Source organism: Oncorhynchus keta, chromosome 35 (assembly GCF_023373465.1).
Source record: "Oncorhynchus keta strain PuntledgeMale-10-30-2019 chromosome 35, Oket_V2, whole genome shotgun sequence".
Classification (NCBI taxonomy): Eukaryota; Metazoa; Chordata; class Actinopteri; order Salmoniformes; family Salmonidae; genus Oncorhynchus; species Oncorhynchus keta.
Genome location: NC_068455.1, coordinates 77,908,428 through 77,925,927, shown reverse-complemented (window position 1 = coordinate 77,925,927; position 17,500 = coordinate 77,908,428). Strand labels below are relative to the sequence as shown.

The 17,500-nt window shown below is 46.2% G+C and overlaps 1 protein-coding gene and 1 long non-coding RNA gene across 4 annotated transcripts in view; both read right to left on the bottom strand.

The window, feature by feature from the left end:
• The window catches only part of LOC127915537 (1-phosphatidylinositol 4,5-bisphosphate phosphodiesterase beta-3-like), a 157,136-nt gene that overhangs the window by 82,094 nt on the left and 57,542 nt on the right, over positions 1-17,500 (bottom strand). The window lies entirely within an intron of this gene.
• Positions 6,221-7,736, bottom strand: LOC127916305 (uncharacterized). 3 transcript variants are annotated; one of them, XR_008094305.1, is made up of 5 exons: positions 7,088-7,736; positions 6,845-6,908; positions 6,725-6,754; positions 6,507-6,523; positions 6,221-6,476 (listed from the first exon to the last, which is right to left on the bottom strand). It is a non-coding gene; the product is annotated as an uncharacterized LOC127916305 (long non-coding RNA). The 3 variants fall into 3 exon arrangements; XR_008094306.1 differs by having other exon boundaries at positions 7,071-7,111; XR_008094304.1 differs by lacking the exons at positions 6,725-6,754; positions 7,088-7,736 and having other exon boundaries at positions 6,507-6,660; positions 6,892-7,062.

Here is a 17,500-nt window from a genome sequence, read left to right as displayed (position 1 = left end):
ATAGGTCAAGACTAGCAGATCAATGGTCTAGTCGCTTGTCCCTGATTGGCCCGTGGAGAATGTTACTTCCTGGAGGGAATGCTTTTGGGTCGTTGATATACTCTCCCAGAGGCCTTGGTTTCGTTACAACATCGCCATGACGACTGTCTAGACCACAGCAATCAGGCTCGCTAGCTAGCCAATCACCAAGAGTCTGTCCCACATGTGTAGTGTGTCTGTAATGTAGTGGGTCTGTAGTGTAGTGGGTCTGTGTCTGTAGTGTAGTGTGTGTGTCTGTTGTAGTGTGTATATAGTGGAGTGTGTCTGTGTTGTAGTGTAGTGCGTCTATACTATAGACACTATAGTGTAGTAGTGTAGTGTAGTGTCTGTGTGTCTGTAGTGTAGTGTCTGTGTTGTAGTGTAGTGTAGTGTCTGTGTAGTAGTGTAGTGTCTGTGTTGTAGTGTAGTGTCTGTGTAGTAGTGTAGTGTCTGTAGTGTAGTAGTGTAGTGTCTGTGTTGTAGTGTAGTGTAGTGTAGTAGTGTAGTGTAGTGTCTGTGTAGTGTTTGTGTTGTAGTGTAGTGTAGTGTAGTGTAGTAGTGTAGTATAGTAGTGTAGTGTCTGTGTAGTAGTGTAGTGTAGTGTCTGTGTAGTAGTGTAGTGTCTGTGTTGTAGTGTCTGTAGTGTAGTGTCTGTGTTGTAGTGTAGTGTAGTGTAGTGTCTGTGTAGTAGTGTCTGTGTAGTGTCTGTGTTGTAGTGTAGTAGTGTAGGGTCTGTGTTGTAGTGTAGTGTCTGTGTATTAGAGAGAACTATTCACAGCTCTAACCGGCCAGGTGAAGACCAAGGCCCTCGGATCAACACAAACACAGTGGAGCTGACACATCCTCCACATGTCCGGACTTGTGAAACATCCTCCAGCTGAGTAACGGAGGGTGTGTGTGTGTGTCAATGTCTAATAGTAAGCATTTTCTGTCTATACAGCTACTAGAATTAAGAGTAAGGAGGCGTAAAGACAGGCAGAGAGAGAGAGAGCCGAGAGCGAGAGAGAGAACCGAGAAAGCGAGCACCGAGAGAGAGAGAGAACCGAGAGAGAGAGAACCGAGAGAGAGAGAGAGAGAGAGAGAGAGAGAGAACAGAGAGAGAGAGAACCGAGAGAGAGAGAGAACCGAGAGAGAGAGAGAGCCGAGAGAGAGCCGAGAGAGAGAACCGAGAGAGAGAGAGAACCGAGAGAGAGCCGAGAGCAGAGAGAGAGCCGAGAGAGAGAGCCGAGAGAGAGAGAGAGCCGAGAGGGAGAGAGAGCCGAGAGGGAGAGAGAGAGAGCCGAGAGAGAGAGAGAGAGAGAGAGAGAGATTAGAGAGAGAGCCATAGAGAGAGCCGAGAGAGAGAGAGAGAGAGATATTAGAGATTATTATTAGAGATTATTACACATACATTATTAGATATTAGCCGAGAGAGATAGCTGAGATTCATAGATAGATAGAGCCATATTAGCCGAGATTATTAGAGAGCCGAGAGAGCCGAGAGAGAGAGAGAGTGAGAGCTCTCTCGCTCTCTCGGTGAGAGCAGAGCCGAGAGAGCCAGAGAGAGCAGAGAGAGAGAAACAGAGAGCTCAGAGAGATCCAAGAGAGAGCTCTCTCGAGAGAGAGAGAGCAGAGAGAGAGAGAGAGAGAGAGAGAGAGAGAGAGAGAGAGAGAGAGAGAGAGAGAGAGAGAGAGAGAGAGAGAGAGAGAGAGAGATCAACTTCTGAAGTTCCTGTGGAATTAGGGTTAGGGTCCTTTGGCTGAAACATTCTCATTCTCTTCAATAGAAGAGTCCTAGTAGCCTGGTTGACGCCTCCCTTGTAACTAAACCAGTGAATGATTGAATAGATTTGTATTTGTACAAACGTAAATCAGTAAGAAGTCTTTGTTTGCATGATAGACCGATAAGACCGATAAGACATTGAGCATCCTAGATAAAATGGTAGAACCGCATCAGAAATGACTGGGTGAGCGGCAGGGCTGAACGAGGCACTTCAACTACGGCCACCCACACAGGACATTTTCTGATGCGAGAATCACTAGTATATAGTAAAAAACAAAAAATGTGCTTCAATATCTTTATATTGTTAGTAATATTGTGAATGAGGGTGGGAATTAAGAATCTATAGCCTACTTTAAATCACAGTGATCATTATTAACAGCAGCATCTTTCTGTAGGTTGAAAATAAGAGTTTCAGCAAATCAATCAAATGTAAATGATAAAACGCCCTGTTTTACAATCAGCGGATGTCACAAAGTGCTTATACAGAAACCCAGCCGTAAACCCCAAACAGCAAGCAATACAGATGTAGAAACAGCAATACAGACGTAGAAACAGCAATACAGATGTAGAAACAGCAATACAGATGTAGAAACAGCAATACAGACGTAGAAACAGCAATACAGATGTAGAAACAGCAATACAGACGTAGAAACAGCAATACAGATGTAGAAACAGCAATACAGACGTAGAAACAGCAATACAGATGTAGAAACAGCAATACAGATGTAGAAACAGCAATACAGATGTAGAAACAGCAATACAGACGTAGAAACAGCAATACAGACGTAGAAACAGCAATACAGATGTAGAAACAGCAATACAGACGTAGAAACAGCAATACAGACGTAGAAACAGCAATACAGATGTAGAAACAGCAATACAGATGTTGAAACAGCAATACAGATGTTGAAACAGCAATACAGATGTAGAAACAGCAATACAGATGTAGAAACAGCAATACAGATGTAGAAACAGCAAGCAATACAGATGTAGAAACAGCAAGCAATACAGATGTAGAAACAGCAATACAGATGTAGAAACAGCAATACAGATGTAGAAACAGCAAGCAATATAGATGTAGAAACAGCAATACAGATGTAGAAACAGCAATACAGACGTAGAAACAGCAATACAGATGTAGAAACAGCAATACAGATGTAGAAACAGCAATACAGATGTAGAAACAGCAAAACAGATGTAGAAACAGCAATACAGATGTAGAAACAGCAATACAGATGTAGAAACAGCAATACAGATGTAGAAACAGCAAAACAGATGTAGAAACAGCAATACAGATGTAGAAACAGCAATACAGATGTAGAAACAGCAATACAGATGTAGAAACAGCAAAACAGATGTAGAAACAGCAATACAGACGTAGAAACAGCAATACAGACGTAGAAACAGCAATACAGATGTAGAAACAGCAAAACAGATGTAGAAACAGCAATACAGATGTAGAAACAGCAATACAGATGTAGAAACAGCAATACAGATGTAGAAACAGCAATACAGACGTAGAAACAGCAAAACAGATGTAGAAACAGCAATACAGACGTAGAAACAGCAAGCAATACAGATGTAGAAACAGGAAGCAATACAGATGTAGAAACAGGAAGCAATACAGATGTAGAAACAGCAATACAGACGTAGAAACAGCAATACAGACGTAGAAACAGAAATACAGACGTAGAAACAGCAATACAGACATAGAAACAGCAATACAGACATAGAAACAGCAATACAGACGTAGAAACAGCAATACAGACGTAGAAACAGCAATACAGACGTAGAAACAGCAATACAGATGTAGAAACAGCAATACAGATGTAGAAACAGCAATACAGATGTAGAAACAGCAATACAGATGTAGAAACAGCAATACAGATGTAGAAACAGCAATACAGACGTAGAAACAGCAATACAGATGTAGAAACAGCAATACAGATGTAGAAACAGCAATACAGACGTAGAAACAGCAATACAGACGTAGAAACAGCAATACAGATGTAGAAACAGCAATACAGACGTAGAAACAGCAATACAGACGTAGAAACAGCAATACAGATGTAGAAACAGCAATACAGATGTAGAAACAGCAATACAGATGTAGAAACAGCAATACAGATGTAGAAACAGCAATACAGACGTAGAAACAGCAATACAGACGTAGAAACAGCAATACAGATGTAGAAACAGCAATACAGACGTAGAAACAGCAATACAGATGTAGAAACAGCAAGCAATACAGATGTAGAAACAGCAATACAGATGTAGAAACAGCAATACAGATGTAGAAACAGCAATACAGATGTAGAAACAGCAATACAGACGTAGAAACAGCAATACAGACGTAGAAACAGCAATACAGACGTAGAAACAGCAATACAGATGTAGAAACAGCAATACAGATGTAGAAACAGCAAGCAATACAGATGTAGAAACAGCAATACAGATGTAGAAACAGCAATACAGATGTAGAAACAGCAATACAGATGTAGAAACAGCAATACAGATGTAGAAACAGCAATACAGATGTAGAAACAGCAATACAGACGTAGAAACAGCAATACAGACGTAGAAACAGCAATACAGACGTAGAAACAGCAATACAGACATAGAAACAGCAATACAGACATAGAAACAGCAATACAGACGTAGAAACAGCAATACAGATGTAGAAACAGCAATACAGATGTAGAAACAGCAATACAGATGTAGAAACAGGAAGCAATACAGATGTAGAAACAGCAATACAGATGTAGAAACAGGAAGCAATACAGATGTAGAAACAGGAAGCAATACAGATGTAGAAACAGCAATACAGACGTAGAAACAGCAATACAGATGTAGAAACAGGAAGCAATACAGATGTAGAAACAGGAAGCAATACAGATGTAGAAACAGCAATACAGATGTAGAAACAGCAATACAGATGTAGAAACAGGAAGCAATACAGATGTAGAAACAGGAAGCAATACAGATGTAGAAACAGCAATACAGACGTAGAAACAGCAATACAGACGTAGAAACAGGAAGCAATACAGATGTAGAAACAGCAATACAGATGTAGAAACAGGAAGCAATACAGATGTAGAAACAGGAAGCAATACAGATGTAGAAAAACAGTAGAAACAGCAATACAGACGTAGAAACAGCAATACAGACGTAGAAACAGCAATACAGACGTAGAAACAGCAATACAGATGTAGAAACAGCAATACAGACGTAGAAACAGCAATACAGACATAGAAACAGCAATACAGACATAGAAACAGCAATACAGACGTAGAAACAGCAATACAGATGTAGAAACAGCAATACAGATGTAGAAACAGCAATACAGATGTAGAAACAGGAAGCAATACAGATGTAGAAACAGCAATACAGATGTAGAAACAGCAATACAGATGTAGAAACAGGAAGCAATACAGATGTAGAAACAGGAAGCAATACAGATGTAGAAACAGGAAGCAATACAGATGTAGAAACAGCAATACAGATGTAGAAACAGCAATACAGACGTAGAAACAGCAATACAGACGTAGAAACAGCAAGCAATACAGACGTAGAAACAGCAATACAGACGTAGAAACAGCAATACAGACGTAGAAACAGCAATACAGATGTAGAAACAGCAATACAGACGTAGAAACAGCAATACAGACGTAGAAACAGCAATACAGATGTAGAAACAGCAATACAGATGTAGAAACAGCAATACAGATGTAGAAACAGCAATACAGATGTAGAAACAGCAATACAGATGTAGAAACAGCAATACAGATGTAGAAACAGCAATACAGATGTAGAAACAGCAATACAGACGTAGAAACAGGAAGCAATACAGATCTAGAAACAGCAATACAGATGTAGAAACAGCAATACAGATGTAGAAACAGCAATACAGATGTAGAAACAGCAATACAGATGTAGAAACACTGAGTAAGCTTGGAGGTGAATGTATTAAACCAAATCGCCTTGATTAAAAAGTGTTTTGTTGTTGTGCGCTATACCCAAACAATAGCATGATATTTTGTCCCGCTGTAATAGCTACTGTAAATTAGACACTGCAGTTAGATGAACAAACATGTAAGCTTTCGGACGATAGAAGACATGTCGATGTCCCGGAAAAGTTGGCTGTAGTTCACAACGCCATTCTAGTCAAATATCGCATACTGAGCAACAACTGTCCAGATTTCGGGGAAATTATCCAGTGGAGGCTAACTAGCATCAGAAGCCCAAGTTGGTGTCCGAGGCGATGACCCCCAGCTTTAAGACGCAGAGACGATGAAGAATTCAGTACCTGCGAGAGGGTGTCGTGGTTGACAACGGAAAAGCTCAGAGAACCAGGGCCCTTCCATTTTAGTCTTAAATTCACATGAACAAGACTTGCCTAGTTAAATAAAGTTTAAATTAAAAAATAAATATGTACGAACAGGTACAAGGTTGCTGTAGTTCGATAGGTCATTCCTCCTCTCAAGGGTCTCAAGTTGGAAAAACTCACTGTAAGTGTTTCGCAATGTTATGGTTGGAAAACTGTCCCACAGACGTCTAAATGTCCTTCACTACTTACAGGTGTTCAGCTGTCCAGAATCACAGTAATACATTTCTGAGGCCGAACAACAGAGAGGCATGAAAGACGCCTTCACAGAGTCGATGCCTTCACAGAGTCTTACAAACCTTCACACGACACCTTCACTGAATCTACGCCTTCACACGACACCTTCACAGAGTCGACACCTTCACAGAGTCTACACCTTCACAGAGTCTACACCTTCACACGACACCTTCACAGAGTCTACACCTTCACACGACATCTTCACTGAATCTACGCCTTCACACGACACCTTCACAGAGTCTACACCTTCACACGACACCTTCACAGAGTCTACACCTTCACACGACACCTTCACAGAGTCTACACTTTCACAGAGTCTACACCTTCACACGACACCTTCACTGAATCTACGCCTTCACACGACACCTTCACAGAGTCTACACCTTCACAGAGTCTACACCTTCACACGACACCTTCACAGAGTCTACACCTTCACACGACACCTTCACAGAGTCTACACTTTCACAGAGTCTACACCTTCACACGACACCTTCACTGAATCTACGCCTTCACACGACACCTTCACAGAGTCTACACCTTCACAGAGTCTACACCTTCAGAGTCTACACCTTCACAGAGTCTACACCTTCACAGAGTCTACACTTTCACAGAGTCTACACCTTCACAGAGTCTACACCTTCACAGAGTCGATGCCTTCAGAGTCTACACCTTCACAGAGTCTACACCTTCACAGAGTCTACACCTTCACAGAGTCTACACCTTCACTCTTCAGTCTTTCCATGTTTGCCTCGTGTATTATTTCATCCTGTCAAATAAAGTTGGTTGCACACGGCTCTGTGTGTTTTAAATCTGTAGACTTGGTTTGGTTGGTCATACTTGCTGTAGCCTGATCTCTTTGGGCTACGATCTGTTAATGTTTAGGGTACTTCGTGTATGTTTAGGGTACTTCATGTATTGCCAAAGGTAGGGGGCAGGGAGAAAAACGTGCCAAAAGTGAACAAGGGTAGTGCAGTAGAAGCTGGTTAGCTAGAATGCATTGGTAGTGCAGTAGAAGCTGGCAAGAATGTATGGGTAGTGCAGTAGAAGCTGGCTAGCTAGAATGCATGGGTAGTACAGTAGAAGCTGGCTAGCTAGAATGCATGGGTAGTACAGTAGAAGCTGGCTAGCTAGAATGCATGGGTAGTGCAGTAGAAGCTGGCTAGAATGCATGGGTAGTGCAGTAGAAGCTGGCTAGAATGCATGGGTAGTGCAGTAGAAGCTGGCTAGCTAGAATGCATGGGTAGTACAGTAGAAGCTGGTTAGCTAGAATGCATTGGTAGTGCAGTAGAAGCTGGCTAGAATGCATGGGTAGTGCGGTAGAAGCTGGCTAGCTAGAATGCATGGGTAGTACAGTAGAAGCTGGCTAGCTAGAATGCATGGGTAGTGCAGTAGAAGCTGGCTGGCTAGAATGCATGGGTAGTACAGTAGAAGCTGGCTAGAATGTATGGGTAGTACAGTAGAAGCTGGCTAGAATGCATGGGTAGTACAGTAGAAGCTGGCTAGAATGCATGGGTAGTGCAGTAGAAGCTGGCTAGCTAGAATGCATGGGTAGTACAGTAGAAGCTGGCTAGAATGCATAGGTAGTGCAGTAGAAGCTGGCTGGAATGCATGGGTAGTATAGTAGAAGCTGGCTAGAATGCATGGGTAGTGCAGTAGAAGCTGGCTGGAATGCATGGGTAGTACAGTAGAGGCTGGCTAGAATGCATGGGTAGTGCAGTAGAAGCTGGCTAGCTAGAATGCATGGGTAGTACAGTAGAAGCTGGCTAGCTAGAATGCATGGGTAGTACAGTAGAAGCTGGCTAGAATGCATGGGTAGTACAGTAGAAGCTGGCTAGCTAGAATGCATGGGTAGTGCAGTAGAAGCTGGCTAGAATGCATGGGTAGTACAGTAGAAGCTGGCTAGAATGCATGGGTAGTGCAGTAGAAGCTGGCTAGCTAGAATGCATGTGTAGTGCAGTAGAAGCTGGCTAGCTAGAATGCATGAGTAGTACAGTAGAAGCTGGCTAGAATGCATGGGTAGTGCAGTAGAAGCTGGCTAACTAGAATGCATGGGTAGTACAGTAGAAGCTGGCTAGAATGCATGGGTAGTGCAGTAGAAGCTGGCTAGCTAGAATGCATGTGTAGTGCAGTAGAAGCTGGCTAGCTAGAATGCATGGGTAGTGCAGTAGAAGCTGGCTGGAATGCATGGGTAGTACAGTAAAAGCTGGCTAGAATGCATGGGTAGTGCAGTAGAAGCTGGCTAGCTAGAATGCATGGGTAGTACAGTAGAAGCTGGCTAGCTAGAATGCATGGGTAGTACAGTAGAAGCTGGCTAGAATGCATGGGTAGTGCAGTAGAAGCTGGCTAGCTGGAATGCATGTGTAGTGCAGTAGAAGCTGGCTAGCTAGAATGCATGAGTAGTGCAGTAGAAGCTGGCTAGAATGCATGGGTAGTACAATAGAAGCTGGCTAGCTAGAATGCATGGGTAGTACAGTAGAAGCTGGCTAGCTAGAATGCATGGGTAGTACAGTAGAAGCTGGCTAGAATGCATGGGTAGTACAGTAGAAGCTGGCTAGAATGCATGGGTAGTACAGTAGAAGCTGGCTAGCTAGAATGCATGGGTAGTACAGTAGAAGCTGGCTAGAATGCATGGGTAGTACAGTAGAAGCTGGCTAGAATGCATGGGTAGGACAATAGAAGCTGGCTAGAATGCGTGGGTAGTACAGTAGAAGCTGGCTAGCTAGAATGCATGAGTAGTGCAGTAGAAGCTGGCTAGAATGCATGGGTAGTGCAGTAGAAGCTGGCTAGAATGCATGGGTAGTGCAGTAGAAGCTGGCTAGAATGCATGGGTAGTACAGTAGAAGCTGGCTAGAATGCATGGGTAGTACAGTAGAAGCTGGCTAGAATGCGTGGGTAGTACAATAGAAGCTGGCTAGAATGCATGAGTAGTGCAGTAGAAGCTGGCTAGCTAGAATGCGTGGGTAGTACAGTAGAAGCTGGCTAGCTAGAATGCATAGGTAGTACAGTAGAAGCTGGCTAGCTAGAATGCATGGGTAGTGCAGTAGAAGCTGGCTAGCTAGAATGCATAGGTAGTACAGTAGAAGCTGGCTAGCTAGAATGCATGGGTAGTGCAGTAGAAGCTGGCTAGCTAGAATGCATAGGTAGTACAGTAGAAGCTGGCTAGCTAGAATGCATAGGTAGTACAGTAGAAGCTGGCTAGCTAGAATGCATGGGTAGTGCAGTAGAAGCTGGCTAGCTAGAATGCGTGGGTAGTACAGTAGAAGCTGGCTAGCTAGAATGCATAGGTAGTACAGTAGAAGCTGGCTAGCTAGAATGCATGGGTAGTACAGTAGAAGCTGGCTAGCTAGAATGCGTGGGTAGTACAGTAGAAGCTGGCTAGCTAGAATGCATGGGTAGTGCAGTAGAAGCTGGCTAGCTAGAATGCGTGGGTAGTACAGTAGAAGCTGGCTAGCTAGAATGCGTGGGTAGTACAGTAGAAGCTGGCTAGCTAGAATGCATGGGTAGTGCAGTAGAAGCTGGCTAGCTAGAATGCATGGGTAGTGTAGTAGAAGCTGGCTAGCTAGAATGCATGGGTAGTACATTAGAAGCTGGCTAGCTAGAATGCATAGGTAGTACAGTAGAAGCTGGCTAGCTAGAATGCGTGGGTAGTACAGTAGAAGCTGGCTAGCTAGAATGCATGGGTAGTGCAGTAGAAGCTGGCTAGCTAGAATGCATGGGTAGTGCAGTAGAAGCTGGCTAGCTCGAATGCATGGGTAGTACATTAGAAGCTGGCTAGCTAGAATGCATAGGTAGTACAGTAGAAGCTGGCTAGCTAGAATGCATAGGTAGTACAGTAGAAGCTGGCTAGCTAGAATGCGTGGGTGATTCACATCATTGCCCTAATATGTAAACAGAGGACATGCAAGGCGGCAAATGAATAACTTCAGTAGGGTAAGGAAATGTGCATGCATTTGATTAGCTAGCCAACTTCAAGTTTATAACAAGCAAGCTCAAGTTATTAGCTCTGGCCCCCAATGGTGGAACAAACTCCCTCACGACGCCAGGACAGCGGAGTCAATCACCACCTTCCGGAGACACCTGAAACCCCACCTCTTTAAGGAATACCTAGGATAGGATAAGTAATCCTTCTCACCTTCTTCACCCCCCCTTTAAGATTTAGATGCACTATTGTAAAGTGACTGTTGGTGAATGCACCAATTTGTAAGTCGCTCTGGATAAGAGCGTCTGCTAAATGACTTAAATGTAAATGTAAAATTAGCTGGCTGGCTTTCTATGAGCTAAACAGTGCTAACCCGAAGTTAGCTATGCTAGCAAGCTAACATTAGTTGCTACTTGCAAGTCACAAGATTGTGACATTTAACAGTTTGTCTAATGTCACTTATTTTAGTGTAGATGGGTTGTTAGTGTAGATGGGTTGTTATAACGTTTTCAAAGTGTGTGTGATGGTTTATGCGCCCTATTTGTGACGTTAGTGGCAAACGATGTGCAAACTCCAAAGGTTTGTGCTGGCTAGCTACTGTGTGTGCTTGAGTATCCCTGAAAGTCTGTCTGGAACCGGAAAGGCCGGGACAGTTCTATGCAAAACAATATATCAGGATTCGTTCAATTTGAAACATGGATATTCAACCGAAGTAGAGGGTGCTGCCTTGACGTCTATGGGCCCCTTCCCTTTCAGAATCTCAAGTCAAGGATGTAGAGAGGCTGGTGTCAACAAGACTAGAGTCCCACCCCACCAAGGTGATTCTCTCTAACAGAAGAGTCCCACCTACCCCACCAAGGTGATTCTCTCTAACAGAAGAGTCCCACCTACCCCACCAAGGTGATTCTCTCTAACAGACGAGTCCTACCTACCCCACCAAGGTGATTCTCTCTAACAGAAGAGTCCCACCTACCCCACCAAGGTGATTCTCTCTAACAGACGAGTCCTACCTACCCCACCAAGGTGATTCTCTCTAACAGAAGAGTCCCACCTACCCCACCAAGGTGATTCTCTCTAACAGAAGAGTCCCACCTACCCCACCAAGGTGATTCTCTCTAACAGAAGAGTCCCACCCCACCAAGGTGATTCTCTCTAACAGACGAGTCCCACCCCACCAAGGTGATTCTCTCTAACAGACGAGTCCCACCCCACCAAGGTGATTCTCTCTAACAGACGAGTCCCACCCCACCAAGGTGATTCTCTCTAACAGACGAGTCCTACCTACCCCACCAAGGTGATTCTCTCTAACAGACGAGTCCCACCCCATCAAGGTGATTCTCTCTAACAGACGAGTCCCACCCCACCAAGGTGATTCTCTCTAACAGACGAGTCCTACCTACCCCACCAAGGTGATTCTCTCTAACAGACGAGTCCCACCCCACCAAGGTGATTCTCTCTAACAGACGAGTCCTACCTACCCCACCAACGTGATTCTCTCTAACAGACGAGTCCCACCAAGGTGATTCTCTCTAACAGAAGAGTCCCACCCCACCAAGGTGATTCTCTCTAACAGAAGAGTCCCACCCAACCAACGTGATTCTCCCTAACAGAAGAGTCCCACCCCACCAACGTGATTCTCCCTAACAGAAGAGTCCCACCCCACCAACGTGATTCTCTCTAACAGAAGAGTCCCACCCCACCAAGGTGATTCTCTCTAACAGAAGAGTCCCACCCCACCAAGGTGATTCTCTCTAACAGAAGAGTCCCACCCAACCAACGTGATTCTCTCTAACAGAAGAGTCCCACCTGCCCCACCAAGGTGATTCTCTCTAACAGAAGAGTCCCACCCCACCAACGTGATTCTCTCTAACAGAAGAGTCCCACCCCACCAACGTGATTCTCTCTAACAGAAGAGTCCCACCCCACCAACGTGATTCTCTCTAACAGAAGAGTCCCACCCCACCAAGGTGATTCTCTCTAACAGAAGAGTCCCACCTACCCCACCAAGGTGATTCTCTCTAACAGAAGAGTCCCACCTACCCCACCAAGGTGATTCTCTCTAACAGAAGAGTCCCACCCCACCAAGGTGATTCTCTCTAACAGACGAGTCCCACCCCACCAAGGTGATTCTCTCTAACAGACGAGTCCCACCCCACCAAGGTGATTCTCTCTAACAGACGAGTCCTACCTACCCCACCAAGGTGATTCTCTCTAACAGACGAGTCCCACCCCACCAAGGTGATTCTCTCTAACAGACGAGTCCCACCTACCCCACCAAGGTGATTCTCTCTAACAGAAGAGTCCCACCTACCCCACCAAGGTGATTCTCTCTAACAGAAGAGTCCCACCTACCCCACCAAGGTGATTCTCTCTAACAGAAGAGTCCCACCCCACCAAGGTGATTCTCTCTAACAGACGAGTCCCACCCCACCAAGGTGATTCTCTCTAACAGACGAGTCCCACCCCACCAAGGTGATTCTCTCTAACAGACGAGTCCCACCCCACCAAGGTGATTCTCTCTAACAGACGAGTCCTACCTACCCCACCAAGGTGATTCTCTCTAACAGACGAGTCCCACCCCACCAAGGTGATTCTCTCTAACAGACGAGTCCCACCCCACCAAGGTGATTCTCTCTAACAGACGAGTCCTACCTACCCCACCAAGGTGATTCTCTCTAACAGACGAGTCCCACCCCACCAAGGTGATTCTCTCTAACAGACGAGTCCTACCTACCCCACCAACGTGATTCTCTCTAACAGACGAGTCCCACCAAGGTGATTCTCTCTAACAGAAGAGTCCCACCCCACCAAGGTGATTCTCTCTAACAGAAGAGTCCCACCCCACCAACGTGATTCTCTCTAACAGAAGAGTCCCACCCCACCAACGTGATTCTCTCTAACAGAAGAGTCCCACCCCACCAACGTGATTCTCTCTAACAGAAGAGTCCCACCCCACCAAGGTGATTCTCTCTAACAGAAGAGTCCCACCTACCCCACCAAGGTGATTCTCTCTAACAGAAGAGTCCCACCCCACCAAGGTGATTCTCTCTAACAGAAGAGTCCCACCTGCCCCACCAAGGTGATTCTCTCTAACAGAAGAGTCCCACCCCACCAACGTGATTCTCTCTAACAGAAGAGTCCCACCCCACCAACGTGATTCTCTCTAACAGAAGAGTCCCACCCCACCAACGTGATTCTCTCTAACAGAAGAGTCCCACCCCACCAAGGTGATTCTCTCTAACAGAAGAGTCCCACCTACCCCACCAAGGTGATTCTCTCTAACAGAAGAGTCCCACCTACCCCACCAAGGTGATTCTCTCTAACAGAAGAGTCCCACCCCACCAAGGTGATTCTCTCTAACAGACGAGTCCCACCCCACCAAGGTGATTCTCTCTAACAGACGAGTCCCACCCCACCAAGGTGATTCTCTCTAACAGACGAGTCCTACCTACCCCACCAAGGTGATTCTCTCTAACAGACGAGTCCCACCCCACCAAGGTGATTCTCTCTAACAGACGAGTCCCACCTACCCCACCAAGGTGATTCTCTCTAACAGAAGAGTCCCACCTACCCCACCAAGGTGATTCTCTCTAACAGAAGAGTCCCACCCCACCAAGGTGATTCTCTCTAACAGACGAGTCCCACCCCACCAACGTGATTCTCTCTAACAGAAGAGTCCCACCCCACCAAGGTGATTCTCTCTAACAGAAGAGTCCCACCTACCCCACCAAGGTGATTCTCTCTAACAGAAGAGTCCCACCTACCCCACCAAGGTGATTCTCTCTAACAGAAGAGTCCCACCCCACCAAGGTGATTCTCTCTAACAGACGAGTCCCACCCCACCAAGGTGATTCTCTCTAACAGACGAGTCCCACCCCACCAAGGTGATTCTCTCTAACAGACGAGTCCTACCTACCCCACCAAGGTGATTCTCTCTAACAGACGAGTCCCACCCCACCAAGGTGATTCTCTCTAACAGACGAGTCCCACCCCACCAAGGTGATTCTCTCTAACAGACGAGTCCTACCTACCCCACCAAGGTGATTCTCTCTAACAGACGAGTCCCACCCCACCAAGGTGATTCTCTCTAACAGACGAGTCCTACCTACCCCACCAACGTGATTCTCTCTAACAGACGAGTCCCACCAAGGTGATTCTCTCTAACAGAAGAGTCCCACCCCACCAAGGTGATTCTCTCTAACAGAAGAGTCCCACCCCACCAACGTGATTCTCTCTAACAGAAGAGTCCCACCCCACCAACGTGATTCTCTCTAACAGAAGAGTCCCACCCCACCAACGTGATTCTCTCTAACAGAAGAGTCCCACCCCACCAAGGTGATTCTCTCTAACAGAAGAGTCCCACCTACCCCACCAAGGTGATTCTCTCTAACAGAAGAGTCCCACCCCACCAAGGTGATTCTCTCTAACAGAAGAGTCCCACCTGCCCCACCAAGGTGATTCTCTCTAACAGAAGAGTCCCACCCCACCAACGTGATTCTCTCTAACAGAAGAGTCCCACCCCACCAACGTGATTCTCTCTAACAGAAGAGTCCCACCCCACCAACGTGATTCTCTCTAACAGAAGAGTCCCACCCCACCAAGGTGATTCTCTCTAACAGAAGAGTCCCACCCCACCAAGGTGATTCTCTCTAACAGAAGAGTCCCACCCCACCAACGTGATTCTCTCTAACAGAAGAGTCCCACCCCACCAACGTGATTCTCTCTAACAGAAGAGTCCCACCCCACCAAGGTGATTCTCTCTAACAGAAGAGTCCCACCCCACCAAGGTGATTCTCTCTAACAGAAGAGTCCCACCCCACCAAGGTGATTCTCTCTAACAGACGAGTCCTACCTAACCCACCAAGGTGATTCTCTCTAACAGAAGAGTCCCACCCCACCAAGGTGATTCTCTCTAACAGAAGAGTCCCACCCCACCAAGGTGATTCTCTCTAACAGACGAGTCCTACCTAACCCACCAACGTGATTCTCTCTAACAGAAGAGTCCCACCCCACCAAGGTGATTCTCTCTAACAGACGAGTCCTACCTAACCCACCAACGTGATTCTCTCTAACAGACGAGTCCCACCCCACCAACGTGATTCTCTCTAACAGAAGAGTCCCACCCCACCAACGTGATTCTCTCTAACAGACGAGTCCCACCCCACCAACGTGATTCTCTCTAACAGAAGAGTCCCACCCCACCAACGTGATTCTCTCTAACAGACGAGTCCCACCCCACCAACGTGATTCTCTCTAACAGAAGAGTCCCACCCCACCAACGTGATTCTCTCTAACAGAAGAGTCCCACCCCACCAACGTGATTCTCTCTAACAGAAGAGTCCCACCCCACCAACGTGATTCTCTCTAACAGAAGAGTCCCACCCCACCAACGTGATTCTCTCTAACAGACGAGTCCCACCAACGTGATTCTCTCTAACAGAAGAGTCCCACCCCACCAACGTGATTCTCTCTAAGAGAAGAGTCCCACCCCACCAACGTGATTCTCTCTAACAGAAGAGTCCCACCCCACCAACGTGATTCTCTCTAAGAGAAGAGTCCCACCCCACCAACGTGATTCTCTCTAACAGAAGAGTCCCACCCCACCAACGTGATTCTCTCTAACAGAAGAGTCCCACCCCACCAACGTGATTCTCTCTAACAGAAGAGTCCCACCCCACCAACGTGATTCTCTCTAACAGACGAGTCCCACCCCACCAACGTGATTCTCTCTAACAGACGAGTCCCACCCCACCAACGTGATTCTCTCTAACAGAAGAGTCTCACCCCACCAACGTGATTCTCTCTAACAGAAGAGTCCCACCCCACCAACGTGATTCTCTCTAACAGAAGAGTCCCACCCCACCAACGTGATTCTCTCTAACAGAAGAGTCCCACCCCACCAACGTGATTCTCTCTAACAGAAGAGTCTCACCCCACCAACGTGATTCTCTCTAACAGAAGAGTCCCACCCCACCAACGTGATTCTCTCTAACAGAAGAGTCCCACCCCACCAACGTGATTCTCTCTAACAGAAGAGTCCCACCCCACCAACGTGATTCTCTCTAACAGAAGAGTCCCACCCCACCAACGTGATTCTCTCTAACAGAAGAGTCCCACCCCACCAACGTGATTCTCTCTAACAGAAGAGTCCCACCCCACCAACGTGATTCTCTCTAACAGAAGAGTCCCACCCCACCAACGTGATTCTCTCTAACAGACGAGTCCCACCCCACCAACGTGATTCTCTCTAACAGAAGAGTCCCACCCCACCAACGTGATTCTCTCTAACAGAAGAGTCCTACCCCACCAACGTGATTCTCTCTAACAGACGAGTCCCACCCCACCAACGTGATTCTCTCTAACAGAAGAGTCCCACCCCACCAACGTGATTCTCTCTAACAGAAGAGTCTCACCCCACCAACGTGATTCTCTCTAACAGAAGAGTCCCACCCCACCAACGTGATTCTCTCTAACAGAAGAGTCCCACCCCACCAACGTGATTCTCTCTAACAGACGAGTCCCACCAACGTGATTCTCTCTAACAGACGAGTCGCACCCCACCAACGTGATTCTCTCTAACAGACGAGTCCCACCCCACCAACGTGATTCTCTCTAACAGAAGAGTCCCACCCCACCAACGTGATTCTCTCTAACAGACGAGTCCCACCAACGTGATAATAAGGACTGTGTTTTTAAGGTCACGCCCTCCTGTTACCTGGGTCTGTTCCATTTCAAATCACAGATTGTAAAATAAAAAAGTAAAATAAAATAGTAAAATAAAAAAGTAAAAGTAAAATAAAAAAAATAAAAAAATAAAAGTCCATAAAGTTCAACCCTTCTCTGCTCTCTCCTCCCTTCTCTGCTCTCTCCTCCCTTCTCTGCCCTCTCCTCCCTTCTCTGCTCTCTCCTCCCTTCTCTGCTCTCTCCTCCCTTGTCTGCCCTCTCCTCCCTTGTCTGCTCTCTCCTCCCTTCTCTGCTCTCTCCTCCCTTCTCTGCTCTCTCCTCCCTTCTCTGCTCTCTCCTCCCTTCTCTGCTCTCTCCTCCCTTCTCTGCTCTCTCCTCCCTTCTCTGCTCTCTCCTCCCTTCTCTGCCCTCTCCTCCCTTCTCTGCTCTCTCCTCCCTTCTCTGCTCTCTCCTCCCTTCTCTGCTCTCTCCTCCCTTCTCTGCTCTCTCCTCCCTT